The following is a 15,796-nucleotide window of genomic DNA, read 5'->3' as shown; positions in this document are numbered from 1 at the left end:
AAAGAGCCTTTATTTCTCAATATCAATTAAAATAAATTAGAGGGGCAATGAAAAACCAGGTTTTAACAAGACTGTACTTGCTTGTAGGGCGTCTCTATAAATTCTGTATGTGTGTGTACAATCTGATATATTTTAATAGCCCATAATTACCGTTGTAGGTTCTTTTTTTCTATATTGATCCATTGACTGATTACTATATTTTTTAAAGTGATTGAAACTTTTCCCCTAACTTAACGAGTTAGTTTTGCTAATAATCAATAGCCTTGAATCTATTTTATCCATATACCAAATTATATTTTCACAATTTGTTCTGCAGTTTGTTTGTTTTTTTTAAGTTGTATGAATGATAAGAAAATCCAAATTAATATCATAAAGTTGACGCATAAAATGCAGGGTTTTGTTGAAATTACTATTTTAAAAAAAAAAGAATTTCACCATCCTAATTTAGGTAGAGACCTGCATCAAATTGCAGCTTTTTGCGTAGACTTTAATTTCATAAGAAATGCATGCACTTCTAGAAATACAAGGTTTTTGCACAAAAAATGTTTGTTTTTTTTAACTAAAAAAAAATCTATGACGTACGACAACAAACAAAGAATTATTATCTAGAAATTGACGGATATTTCTAGCCAATGGGCAAACGAAGAGAGAATATAAAAACAGATATTTTGACAAGGATCTCCACCAGCCACTAGTTAGAGTAAAAAAAAAACTAATAAAAAAAAATAAAAAATGAACTTTTGAAGCAAACTCTCTTTTGTGGAAAATCTTCTCCGTTAGATAATTCCACTGGAAAAAAATCCATCCCTTTACGAAAAATTCCACTTGGGACCTTCCTTCATCTACAGAATATTCCCTCCGCAGAAAATTTATTAATTTGTTTCTTTTAATTCTTTTCTTTGAGCTATGTGGTTGGGGTTATATTTCCCCTAATAGGCTAAGAAACAGATTGTTTAAATTAATTTGCTTGTTGATTTGAAATACGAAATTTTGGCTAATCATTCATGGGAGCTTTCGAAAAACTCCTAGATATAAAAGAATACACGTAAATTAATGGTTTGGTTTCCTTTACGATAAATTAACTAAAAAGTAAATAACACAAGAATGCTAAAGGTATATTTTACAAAAGCGAGACCCAGAAAATATCAAATATCTTCTATTCTATCTCTTGCCCCCTCTCCACCTCATTCCCCTTCCCCTTTGATTTAAAGCCTCTATTAGTAAATTTATTTCTTAACCTTTCACTTGGGCCCATCTCTTAGTTCTGCACAATGCCCTCATATTGACTATGACAGAGATAAGTGTAGTTTTATCTCTTCTTTAGAAGTTGTCAAAGTATTTTCCCATTTATTTTTATATTTATATCAGTATACTATATTATTCACTCTAAGAAATCACTCTTTATTTCCAAAAACAGTTCGCAGACGTTAAGTTATGATAATATGTATCACAACTTCACATATCTTAATCAATTGGGAGTATTAGAAGATTTTGCGTCTATTAATCGGCCGGGTGAACTGTTACTTCAAAGAAAACACCACAACCATACAATTTACATGGCATCATATTTTTTCAGTCAAGGTTCTTATGGGAGCGAGGTCCACAGAGCCAGTCACTTACACACAAAATTTCAGAAATAGGGATCGATACTATTCTGTGGGATTCAGAATGATCCCATCAAGAAAAAAGGCTCTGTAAAAAAAAAAAAAAAACAGAATTAATGTAGGAAAAATCAGATTTTGACTCATTGAAATTTAAGGTTAAAATATTCAGATCAAAAGTAATGTACCAGAAAGTATTACTAAGCTTGGTTAATTGTCCTATTTTAGTAAAAATGATATTTTGAAATAATGAGACTCTAAGGGGTGTTTTAAGCCTTCGCTTTAGGATATCAGTTATTAGTTATATGGTTTGGTTTCATTACATCTATTTTGTCACAAATTTTGTTGAACTAGCTCTCAAAGGGATTACACCTGTTTGAACTTGATTCCTTAACCATGAATTAATTCAGTGACTACAGAAATTGTGCAATCTGACACTTGAATTTATCACACAATCAGATTTTTGGCGTTTTGAATTGAGAAAATTAGATACGATAGCCAAGTGTGGTGTGTAGAGAAAATTGGATATAATTTGCCTGTGCGTTAATTACGCTGTTTAGTGTCGAGAAGGATTAGCAGTTGGGCCGACCTCGCACAGTTTGGACTGATTGTTCACTTGGATACATTAGTGAGGCTCGGCCCTCACAGAAAGATAAGTTTCTTTCACTTTATAATCTTTCATTTATAAGGCATGAAATCTGCAAACATTAAAATCGGTGAGTTATTCCTAGCCAAATTTGCGTGCTATCCCCTGTGGCCAATTCGAATCCTAGAGGTAATGACGACGGATACCGGAGACTGCAAATTTGTTGTTTTTTGCTACGGCAAAAAACACGATCATCAGCATGTATCAGTCGCTAATCTTCTTAGTTTTAATGATAATGAGAAGGAAGCATCAATAAAGAAAACTAAGGGTGTAAATCATGCGTTTGATGAGCTAAAAAATCATCCTGATGTTTACCGGCAGTTTCTAAAGAAAGGGCAATATTTGGTAACGGATAGCCAGCTTTCGGATTCTACTGCTAATCTTCGTAGCCTAGTGGCCGCTACAGAGAATGAACTTGCGGCTACAAAGCAAAATATAACTGAAGAAATCAAGAAAAAATTGATGAAAAGCTTAAAGATTTGACATCCCAAACTAAAGCTAATATTCATGTTAATTTTCCAGTTGAAACGATGGTTTCTGAATTTTATGATGCAGTACACATTGAATTCAGCCCAAATTTGAAATAATAGAAAAACATCTGAAAACCTGTATGCATATGTTTGAATTATTACAAAACCGTGTTAATCAGCTTGAGCTGAAATTAGATGGCATAGAGCAGGAAGGGAGAAGTGATTCCCTGCTATTCAACGGTGTCAAACAGATTTCTTCACAAAGTGTTGGTGATGCTATAAAACACTTATTGTTTGTAAAGATGGGCCTAACTAATATTGCGGTTTCAGACATAGTTAGTGTAAAGCGATTTAGTGTTGGTTCAAATATTGCACAAAGACCAGATAAAGTTGCCCCTGTCCTCGTTCAGTTTGGACCAAAACAAACAGCCCGCCATGTATTTAAAGCAAAGAAGCAGCTTATTGGCTCAGGATTGTTTGTTGCCGAGAATCTTACTAAACGAAAGCGTGATCTTCTGAGTGCTTCAAGAGATAAGTTTGGAATTCGCAGTGTGTGGTCCGATCAAGGCCGTATTTTTGTGCGCGAAACCGATACTGCTCCGATTAGGCGGATCTGGTCTATTGATGACCTTATATAGTATTTTTGATTTATGCATTTTAAAATTGTTTTTCTTCCAATCTTCTTTATTTCTTTTCTATTATTATTTTTTAATGGTATTCTTTTTAGCATTTTTTATGCATATTTATGTTTAATTTATTATTTAGATTCATTATTAACATTTCTTATCCCCATGATTTATCTGTATTCCCTGTTTGCTCGTCTTCCTCTGTTTTTTTTTTTTTTTTTTTTTTGAAGTGTCACTTTTTTATGTGAAAAATGGTAACGTCTGATCAAGATCGTTTTATTCTTCAGGATTATTTATCGAAAGGTATTGCTGGTGATGATGGTATAACGAGTGTTGAGCTAAAGCATATGAGGGAAAGTGATTATATTCAGCTACCATATAATCAAGACATAAATGAAAGGAGTATGCGACTATGTTCTTGGAATTTTATTTATTTATTTTCTTTATTTCCCTCAAAAAATGAGGAGTACGCTACAATATAATGTAAAGAAAAAACAACTGATAAAACTTACAATCAAAACCTATCAAATATTGATCGAACACTAAAAAAAAAAAAAAAAAAAAAAAAAAAAAAAAAAAAAAAAAAAACACTTGCTAAATAGATTAGCCTATAAATCATGAAGAGCCAAAACTGTTACTAAAAAACGGAAATAAATTGTGGCCTAAAAGGCTAATTTTCGCCCTATCTTCAAATGTTTTATATTTTTTCTTTATACAGACTACAGGATCCTTCACATTAAGCTTTAAAACAATCTCAGTGTTACTAAAAGAAAGGGGGAAACCAAGTAAAAATTTACAGAATTTAAAATAAGCAACTTTAATGGGCGAAAGATCAGAAGGTCTGAAATTTCGGAAGAGGAGGGACGGGAACAATACGTGAGGCAGAGCAACAGCGCTATACATACGACCAAGGACGTCCCGACGGTAAAGACCCCGAAAACGAATTAAAAGACCAAATGCCTTGCGTAGTTTCATCTGAACATGCTGAACCAGGACTGGTTTGAAATCTCTTTTCGAAGCAGCATAAGGTAATCCCAAATAAGTGACTATTGGCGACGACTGAAAAATAACACCATTGCCGCAATCGAGAGTCGCCCTGACATTATCCTCTAAACAATTTACAACAAAAAATTGACATTTTTCAAAACTGATAGAAAGGCCCAAACCTTTTAAACAATTAATTAAAATATTAAAATTAGAAACAAGACTAGACTTGGACCGGCTTAGAAGGATAATGTCATCAGCATATGCAATGTAAGACAGATTTCGAGATAATCAAACAAACGAGCAGGAAAGAGAATTAAGGGCAGTAGCTAAACAAGAATTGAATATATAAGGAGAAATAATTCCTCCTTGTCTAATTCCTCTACCCACTTCAATTAATTTGGACTGAGATGAAGACGAACTCGGACAGATACGGATCTTTAAACCAGAATACCAAGAGCGAAGGACTCGTATGACAGCTAGGGGCAATCCAGCATGGATTAAAGTGAGCAGAGCGGATGCATGAGAAATGTTATCAAAGGCCCCTTTGATATCAATCAAGAGGGCGTATAGCGGTTGACCAGAGATTCTCGCTTCTTCAATAACTTTGCTGAAAGATGCATGGGCATGGTCACATCCCAAACCTCTCTTGAAACCAACTTGATTAGAACCAGTGTCAAGAATTTCAAGAAGATCCTTCAAACACAACTCAAACACTTTCCCAATCATAGAACCGCTAGTAATTGGCCTCCAGGAACTACAAGATGACAAGTCTTTTTTCCCGCTCTTAGGAATAGGCGTAACTATGCCAATATAGAATGACGATGGTACTAAACCAGGTAAGTAAAAGGTTGAAAAATGCCAGTAGAGTAAAAAGAAAAGAAGAAGGAGCAAGTTTAGGGTGATTAGCAAATACGCCATCATGATCCTTAGCCGACTGCGCCTTTAACGTTTTGATTGCTCCACGTAAGATATCCTCAGAAATCCTTTAATCAGTTGAAAAATTCTTCAACCTTTCATCTAATTGCAACACAACACTGTTAGAATCGTACGAAGTCGGCAACTTAGAAAAATAATTTTCCCACTCTTTCAGCGATGGTGTGGAATTAGTATCAGGCATGTTAATCCGCCTATTGCCTCGGAGAACATTCCAAAGGAGATTCTTGTCCTTGTCGTTATCAATGTTTGAAGAAGCTTCTTCTATGACCAGGTTATTATGACGACGGAGCTCTGCTTGGAATTCAGCCTTTCTCTTTTTCATTAGCAAAAAAACTGGATGCGAGTCTCTTGGCTTACCGAGGGCCCGCCATTCCCAATACGCTTGTTTAGCCGCCTTATTAGAATTTACCAAAAAAGGATTGAGGCTCCAAAAAGGTTTCTGCGCGCCCAATCTTATCCTATTAGTAGGAAAAACTGCCGCAGCACCATACTTTAAGCAATGGATTAATTCAAAATAAAGACAATTAATAGTCAAAGAGGGATTACTATCCATTGAATCCAAACTATCAGGGATATAGACTTTATCAATTAAAGTCACAACTCTTTCTTGGTAAAGCGGTCTAAAATTTGGATTCCAGTCAACCCGATCAAAAAATTTAGGAAGCTTATTACCAGAAAAACGAAATGGGGAAGGACGAGAAGCCAAAGGGGGTATAAGGAACTGAAGCGGCATGTGGCCACTAACGGGGAAATCTTCGATTACAGTAACCACAGGCAAAGGATCACTTGGGTTAGAAGAAAAAACATGATCAATATTAGTTGTACTACCACTCCAATGAATATAAGTGAAATCCTGGGACTTCGGTAAAACAGAAAAATTAGGAAGACAAGAAGATAAAATTATACCCCTTTCATTTGCTATATTTGGATCACAGTTAAAATCACCTAAAATATAAGTACGCAAATTTGACTGTAAACTAGAGACAAAATGACTAAGATTAAAACAGCATTGAGTAAACGCATCAAAAGAAATATCATCATGGTAATCAGTCGGAAAATAACAATTAATTAAAACTACGTTTGAAAAACTACAAGCTAAAAAATTTGTATCAATTGCTAGAATGGCTGCATTAAGAGACTTGGGTAAAATAGTAGCTAAACCACCGGACGGACGTCCACCAGTCGGTGTAGCGGGAACAGCAAAAATGTCATGCTCAGTAGACAGACTAGAAAGCAGATTCAACGAATGATCAAGGAGGTGGTGTTCCTGAAGACATAATAACAATGATTTTTCATTCAAAAAACTATGAAGTACAGGTAATTTCCCTAACACACCATTTGAATTAAAGGACGTAATACAAAGTAATACATTCATTTACAAAATTTCTTTAAAATCGGACACCTAAAGCTGTAAACTGGATGATCATTCGAGCCACAACTGGCGCATTTAACTGGCGCTTGACATGGGGAGTCTTTAGTTGAAATGTGATTACCGCTACATCGGGCACATTTGAAACATTCAGATTTACACTGATTTTCAACATGGTTAAAACTTTGACATTTAAAACAACGCCTAGGCTGAATACGATCACGTTCCAATCGGAAAATCTCATAACCGAATTTGATACCATGTTTGATGTAAAAATGCAGGTATTCTTCTGTTTGAAAAATAACTCTTACAGTTTGCGATTTTCCTAGCCGGTTAAACTCGATTATACCCGGAAAGTCCAATGCGTAGGTACTAACATCAAAATCAATGTCCACACTCCTGATAATTCCAAAAAATCGCCGAGGCTTGGAAGTTATTATGCTCTCAGGAAAATTAACCTTTAGATCACAACTGAGCTTCGATGCATCTTGACATGGTACCGATACCATAACACTATCCTTAGTTGCTTTAACATAACGAATATTTGCACACCCTGTCTTATCAAATTCTTTCTTGCGGCAGACAGGATCCTTCAGTAGGAGAGTAGGTGGGTTTTTTATCACTATGGTCTCTAATTGGACAGTCTTTAGTGGGAGAGACGGCCATTCATGGTGGGGCACAGTGGGGGGATTGAGATCAAGATCATTGCCAGGCGTTATTTTTTTCTCTAAATTAGATTCGATACGCTCAATAGAAGAAAGTGTTTTATCAAGCTTTCGGGAATAGTCATAAACAAGTTTATCAAGCCGGACGCTGATGTCAGGCTTTAATACTGGACATTCATTAAAGCTCCGTAGGACGATTACAGGCCATATGAACTGTTTCGAATCAAGTTCTATGATAACACGCATTATGTCCGAGGCAGTAGTCTTCTCAGCTGTTTTTCCTCTCCTTTCTTGCAATCTACCAGCTTTACGACACAGACATGCGAGCAGCGTTTTTGCTACATTCAACTCCTCTAAACGATAGAATCCTGCCATTGCATTAGATATTTCATCAACACTTATTCCTGCTTTCAACGAATCAAGAGCGAAGAATAATATCGAATTAACTACGACATGCGAAATTCCTGTCTCTGACACAAAAGTCTTATCAAAATCGCATGCATTGACTGGCTGGCTTGTGACGTCAGATATATTGTCACTTGCAATTATCTCAGTGGAATGTTTATTTGGTCTTGAAATAGACTGGATTGACAGGTTCACGCTTCGACTGCATGAATTTTCAGCTACAGAATTAGTATTAGCGGGAATGGATTTTTGACTGCTGATTATCGGGGATATACAGGGATTATTATTAGAGATGCAAGATTCATGTACTTCATCGTTATTTGAACAGATTAAGCAAATCCAATTCGGTTTTTCTTTAGGCTCAATTGGGGAAATGCCTGCACACTGTGGGTGAAACATCTCGAGATATTTTGTGCATTGCAGGGTAATCCCCTTGCCACAAGATCGACCACAACCAGGACAAATAAATATTGACATTTCTCACTCCTTAGGTCTGGGGTTAAATAAGCAAGGCCAAAAAAATAAAATCGCCTTTAGCGCTCCATTAAGCTTATAATGCAATAGAATCCTTTGTGTAGGTCAATAAGTATAGTAGGGATTATGCGTCACTATAATCCCTATTGCAAAATTTTGAGTTTCTTCACATAAAACTTACTGAATTAATAATGTCCATGCAATATCCAATTTGATGTTGACACTTTGAACTCTGAACTGATAATGAACTGATTTCTTCTTCTCTTGATATCACTGGATTATGTGAAACATTTCTTAGCTCAAACCAGTCGATCTCTCTGTATTCATTTCCAGGTTATAATTTTCGTATCAAGAACCGAGTATTGATGGGTCGTGGTGGTGTTGGTTTTCTTGTAAAGAATGGGTTGAATTATCAGGAAAGGGATGATGTTAGTATATGGATGGAAGGTAAGGTTGAAGTTTTTTCAATTGAAATTGAATTTGAAGGGAAAAATAATATAATTGGTATGGTGTATAATCCACCCAGTACTCACTTGGATGATTTCGTGGGAGGAATGAGTCAGCTGATATCGAAAGTACCGCCTGGAGCAAGTCATATTGTTATGGGTGATTTTAACTTTAACCTGTTGGATTTATCTAGTCATAATGTTGATTTTTTAAATTTTATGATATCGAATGATCTATACCCGCTTGTGAGTGTACCTACAAGAATAACTGGACAGAGTTCAACCCTAATAGATAACATTTTCGTTCGTTCTGCTGATTTGAAGCTTTGTTATGCTGATGTGACTTTTCCTGGTTCTGACCATCTTCCTTTGGTTGGTGTTTTGAAGTGTCAGTTAGGTAGATCCAATAAAAAGAAAATAAAGACAAGATTGATGAAAAAAGAGAATCTTCAAAAGTTTGTGAAGGAAGTTAGTGTCATCGATTGGACCCCTGTATTTTCTGAAGAAAAACCCCCTACGAGAGCACTTGATAATCTAATGACTATTATTTTACCTATGTATGATACTGAGTGTCCCATTAAGGTAATGGGACCCCCGTGTAACAGGAACCCCGTAAGCCATGGATAACAAGTGAAATACTAGATGAGAGGAAGCGAAGGATTGAGCTTTATCAAGTATATCTAGATGATAAAAGTGATGCTTCGTTTCAATTGTTTAAAAAGAAACGCAATTTAGTGAACAAATTACGTCGCAAAGCTATGGCTGAATATTATGATTTAAAGTTTTCAAATAGTAAAGGAAATATGAAAGAAACCTTGAAACTGATTAAAGAAGTGACTGGTGGGAATACTGATACTGGCGGGGATGAAGTACAACTTGAGGGCTTTGCCTGTGAAGATAAGAGTGGAATTGTAAATAAATTTGGCAGTTTTTTCTCTAATATTGGTTGTGAAGTGCAAAATAGTATAAAAAACAGATGTCAACAGGTTCAAGAACATATCATATGTGATAATAGAGATGAGAGTTTTGAATTAGCGTTTGATCCGTGTACACGTGATGAACTACTTAAAATAGTTAAATCTCTTAAATCAAATTCTGCTGGAGTAGACGGTTTATCTCTTCGAGCGTTTAAAGCAATAATGCATGATATACTACCATGCCTGCTCTTCATCATTAATCTGTCACTTGAAAAGGGCAGTTTTCCTGATCAGCTAAAAGTTGTGAAAGTGATACCACTTCATAGAGGTGACCCTAAAAAGGAAATTGAGAATTGGAGACCAATTTCTATTCTTCCATTGTTTTCTAAACAACTAGAAAAAGTACTTCGTAATTGTCTATAGGGCTTCCTACAGTCTAATAGTTTACTGAGTGAGACCCAATTCGGATTTCGCAAAGGGCACTCGACGACGAATGCTCTGCAACATCTCGTGGAATCAGTGAATAGTGGTATAAATAGAGGTGAAACACCACTGTCTATATTTATTGATATTCGTAAAGCATTCGATGAAGTTGATTTTCAAACGCTAATAAGTCGGTTGGAGTCGTTAGGTGTCCGAGGAAAGTGCCTGAAATGGTTTGAAAGCTATCTAACAGGAAGATCTCTTAAAGTAGTCTTGAGTGATGTGAACTCAGCAGCATTTCCAGTGATTTGTGGAGTACCAAAAGGTTCAGTGCTGGGTCTGCTTCTTTACCTTATCCATGTTGATCTCATGCGTTTTTACCTGAAAGATGTGTGTCTTACCTCGTTTGCTGATGATATTGTTTTAACTGTGTTTGCCTCATCGGTGGAGGAGCTGGTGAGAAAAGCGAAACTTGCACTGGAAATGCTAGAGGTGTTTACCTCATTAAGTCTACTGTGCGTAAATGTGCGCAAGACATTTTTAATGACGTTCTGCAGAGTTGGTACACCGCTAGATGTGTATGGGCTCGTAACTTGATCAACAGCAAGTTGATCATCGCCCGTGGGGTTGGCATACTTCGTCGTCTGCAGAACTTTCTCCCATAGAGGATATTTCTAACTATATATTATTCGTTGGTTTATTCATATATCTCCTACGGCTGCCTCATATGGGCAGAACTTCTTATCCAACTATAGGAGAGTGCAAATTCTACAAAATAAAGCTGTTAGAACAATAGGTAGATATGTCCAGGATGTGCATGACACCTGTGCTTGCTTTACGTCGCTGAAGCTCCTTAATGTCAGTTAGATAAGAGATTACCAGGCTGCTGTATTTGTGTTTCAGTGTATGAATGGCCTAGCCCCGGATGTCTTTAAGAGTTTTTACCAAACAAATAGTGATCTGCATAATTATGGAACAAGGCATAGTAGTGATATCGTTGAGGATTTACGTCATTGTACCCGGTCTTCCTTCTCAATTAAACACCTTGGTACAAGTGTAGGGATTGAACTACTAGTGAGCATTAGGGCGGCGGAACACGTACCTCTGTTTAAAAAGAAATTAAAAGATTATTTTTTGGGGGATAAATGTTGAATTCTACTATGGATGGTAGGGTGATTAGGTGAAGAAGGGTGGGTTCGGGAGGTAAGGGTAGGGCTAGGGAGGTAAGGGTGAGGTAGGGAAGTACAGGTGGGCTTGAGAGGTAAGGGTTGGTAGGAGGTTAGGGTGGGGTTGGAAGGAATGAAAGGGGGAGGGAGAGTTGTGTATTAATGAGTAAGAGAGATTAGATTTGTCATTATAGGTAAGTAGATATGTGGACTTTCGCGCGAATACAAACCCTCATCGGTTTTCCCCAGCGCGAAAGTGTTGTATTTTATTTATTTATTTGTGAATGTTGAAATAAAAACTTGAACTTGAGGAAGAAAAAAAACTTGAACTTGAGGAAGAAAAAAAAACTTGAACTTGAATACTTTACAACACAAATTGTTCTAACGGTTTTTCAAAATAATAGAAAATCTATAGCATTCAGAGTATATATTTTCACATTAAGGAGGAAAGGGTTGTAAACTTCATTTCTGTTATTAATGATTTCCTTAGTCTATACTCGTTTTCAATAATTGTCGTTAATATAATATTTGTTCAACATAATAGTCGTTACGCTGACAGTGTACCCCCTTCTCCTGATAAACCCATTTATTGCCTATATGAAACATTTTTCTTTTATTTTTATTTTTTCATTGTTTAGTCCGTTGTAATTGCGGTTGTGCTAAGTGGCCTCAAATATATCCAGTTTAGCATGAGTGTCTGTGTTGAATATTGAAAAAAAAAGAGTATATATTCGAGAAGTTAGATCTAGAGCAAAATCTTAGGGGAAGGAGGGTAATATGAGAAGGGCGCTAATAACTGACAATTTTATTTTTTAAAAGTTTGAATAACAAAACAAAAAGTCAAAAAATGAGTGTACCATGAAAAATTTCTTTCCCCTACGAAAATAATGTAAAGTGGAATGATGTAACTAATGATAGAATTAATACATTTTTAAAGGGTTAATATGTGCCACCAATTTTAGATTTCACATTATTTGATAATAATGAATTCCATAATAACCTTATATGCGCTCAGGGCACAATTTACAGCCCTTCCCCCTAAGCTCTGGGGGACGAGGGGGAGAGGTGTCGAACCCAGAGGTATTGTTAAGACACGTGGACAAGTTTGCACAAAAGGGCTCTCTCATAGTTTGAATCTGTTAATTTGGAGGGGCAATCCATTAGGGGGGAAGGCTAGTTGCCTTCTGATCACTTCTGACTCTCAAAAAGAAAACTAGAGCCTTTAATATCCTATCAAATTTGCCCCCACCTCCAGAGGCTTGTTGCCCTCAAATCATTTTTGATTCTTAAAAAGAAATATAGAGTTTTAATTTTTCAATCAAATGAGTATCCTCGAAAGCTGATATGACCACTTCTTCCACAATAACCTTATATGCACGCAGAGCACAACTTGAAACTCAAGCAATATGTGGCGAGGGTTATATGACACATGGATTACTTGAGGGGGGAGCGTGGGAGGCATATAGCCCACCAATCAAATTTAATTGTTCAAAATAAAATTAGAACTTTCGATTTTCAATAAAATGAGCCTCCTGCTGAGTTGATAAGACCACCCCTTCCATAATAACCTTACATGTCCCAAGGGCACCACTTATAATCCTTTCCCCATAGCTCTGAGGGGCTGTGTCTACCCCAGCGGCAATGTTAAATGACAGGTGGACTATAAAAAAGCTATTTGAAAAATTTGATCAGATATATTTGGGGAAAACGATGTTGGAGAGGGGGGGACTAGTTGCCCTCCGATCACTTTTTGACTCTTAAAAAGAAAACTAGAACTTCCCATGTCAATTCAGATATGTGTTATCAAAGGCAATATCAAAGAGAAAAATGTGGACGTTGCTAAACAGCGGTATGCCTATACCTCCTGTTCACTTATAGATCATTTTAGCAAAACTTTTCATCTATCTTTTGTCTGTGGAGCATACGAGTTTCTGCTTGCAAAAATCAGACACAGCAAAAAGTGGAAATTCAAGTTTATCATAGGTAAAATATTTACCCAAATCGAATGAAAAAGCATTACATACACATGAGCTACACTCCGTGTAGGATTACTATTCAAATTTTTTACACATTTGAAAGTTTTTTTTGGTGCAAATATTCATCACAGTCGCTCATTTTAAACTGGATATATTCGAGGCTAATTAATACAAGCGGAAAAAATGGAAAAATAATGGAAAAAAAATAACAGAAAATATGCCATTAAAGCAATAAATGGGTTTATCAGGAGAAAGGAGTACACTGTCGGGGTAGGAAGTTTTATTTTGAAAACTAGCATACCTTAAGTAATTCATTAACCAGAGAAATGCGTTTACAACCCCCCTCCCCCCCTTAGTGTGCAAATATACACACTGAATTGCATATATGCAATAGATTTCTTATTATTTTGAAAAATGTTAGAACCACTTGTGTTGTAAAGAGTTACAACAAAAACTCTGACAACAAACACTGACAAAATAGATATTACACTACCGACCCATTTAAGTAATTACAGATCTCGTTAAGTGAAAGTATAAAACGCCCCTAAAAGTTTTATTATTTCAAAACATCATTTTTACTAAAATTGGACAATTAACCAGGTTTATCAGTACTTTCTGGTATATTAATTTTGAACTGGGTATTTTAAACGTAAGTTTCACTGAGTCATAATCTGGTTTTTCCTACGTTAATTTTTTTTTTTTTTTTTTTTTTTTTTACAGAGCCTTTTTTCTGCAACTTTGTGCGTAAGTGAATGACTCTGTTGAACTTACTCCCATGAGAACCGTGGCTGAAAAAATGAACTTTAAAATACCTTGTAAATTGTATGGCAGGGATGTTTCCTTTGAAGATCTTATAATACACCCAATGGATTGAGATATGTGAAGCTATGATACAATTTATCACAATTTAAAGACTGCGAACTTTTTTTTTTTTTTGAAATAAAGAGTGATTTCTCAGACTATAAAATAGTTGGCAGTTATGAATATAAAACCAGACGTAAAAAAAAAAAACTTTGACAACTTTAAAAGATGAGATAAAACTAGACTTATCTCTGTCAAATGGAATATGAAAGCATTGTCCAGAACGAAGAGGTGCACCCACGTAAAAAGGTCAAAAAATGAATTTACTGATAGGAGGTGGTAAATGAAAGGGGAATCAGGCAGATGAGGAGGCTTGGAATAGAGGGAAAAACAGAGGGATAGTGTAGACACATCAGAGGGATAACAGAGACAGAGGGATAGATACTTGCGTTTATTTGGATTACTTTTGTTAGTATAATTACCAAAATGCAGAAAGTTATCCAAGGCAATACCCAAGATAGAATGTTACTTTCTGAAGCTTATATCTTTCTTCTTATTAAATTAACAGTAACCAAGCAGCAGAAAGAAAAGTTTTATGATAAAAAATGCAATGATAATATATATTTGGAGTGTATATCTGAACATCAAATGGAAAAGTGGTATTAAAAAAAAGTAGTACACTTTTATGAATGATAGTATTTAAAAATAGTTTCCTTACTTTTAAAGGGCATTAGCATATAATTAGGTCGGTTCAAAGGAAAAACTAAAACAGCTTTTTTCTAAGCTGACATACTTAAACCATTCCCAAAATGGCTTCAATTTACCCTCTACTCCTCCCTTAGATAGACAAATATATTCCCAAGTTTATATTTCCTATGTATTTTTTCTAATTATGTCATTCTTTCCTAAAATAGATCTATCAGCAAAGAAGCATTGATAAAATATAAAAAACGAAAATGACCTAAAAATGTTTAATTTGGGCCATATATTTACAAATTAGGCAGGGGTGGAATAAAGTAGCAATACAATGGAAAAAAAACAGTAAAGAAGTGAGAAACAACAATAATACAAGCCAGTGAAAAACATAGATAACAATGTAAATATTTCAGTCAAAACCTCCACTAGACCATCCTCAGTGCACAATATTAAAATAAAAACTACTGACAAAAACCAAAGATAATATAAAAAAAAACTTCGAAACAAACACAAAAAACTAAAACATGAAGACCTACTCAAAGTAATGGTGAAAGAATTACCCTTTCACCATTGCCATAAAATGGGGTCACTTTGCCCACGTGTGTGAATTTGGCCCAGGCCTGGATTAAGAGTTTTAATAAGGATTGCCGTTTATCACAGGTAATGGATTATGCATTCCTTTTTTCACAGATTGAACAAATTCTATCATGGAAAAGAATGGGTTTAAGCACTGAGTAGCAGATCATGAAGTACACCTCTGAAAAATAAATATATGCACAAAGGACTTTCCTGTAAATTTTAAACTTTCTGAAAATTTGGCTGGTGACAAGCACTGGATAAAAGCTTTAAATTTGCTTTTTTTACAGGTACACAGAAAAATCAACAGTGACTACAATGCCATGTCACATTCTCTTCAATGACACCAATGAGCAGTTAAACATCAAATTTCCCAGAAACCAGACCAAAAAAAAATTTAGGGTGAAATTTACCCATACATTTTAGCAAAGAAGGCGATTCAACTACTGTTGTTCATGATCAGTCAACACTAACTTTTTTTTCAGATTCAAACAAATGTGAAGATGCCAAGATCATACGTAAGAGAACCTGGGACCCAAACGAACAGAGACTACAGTGACCAAAAATTGCAAGATGCTCTATCAGGTATTAGAAGTGGTTGAATGATACAAAGAGA

General features: G+C 35.5%; 1 long non-coding RNA gene across 8 annotated transcripts in view; it reads right to left on the bottom strand.

Moving 5' to 3' along the window:
- Positions 1-15,796, bottom strand: part of LOC136025868 (uncharacterized) — a 116,194-nt gene that overhangs the window by 37,899 nt on the left and 62,499 nt on the right. The window lies entirely within an intron of this gene.

This window comes from Artemia franciscana, chromosome 4 (assembly GCF_032884065.1).
Source record: "Artemia franciscana chromosome 4, ASM3288406v1, whole genome shotgun sequence".
Lineage (NCBI taxonomy): Eukaryota > Metazoa > Arthropoda > Branchiopoda > Anostraca > Artemiidae > Artemia > Artemia franciscana.
This window is presented reverse-complemented; position numbering and strand designations above follow the sequence as displayed.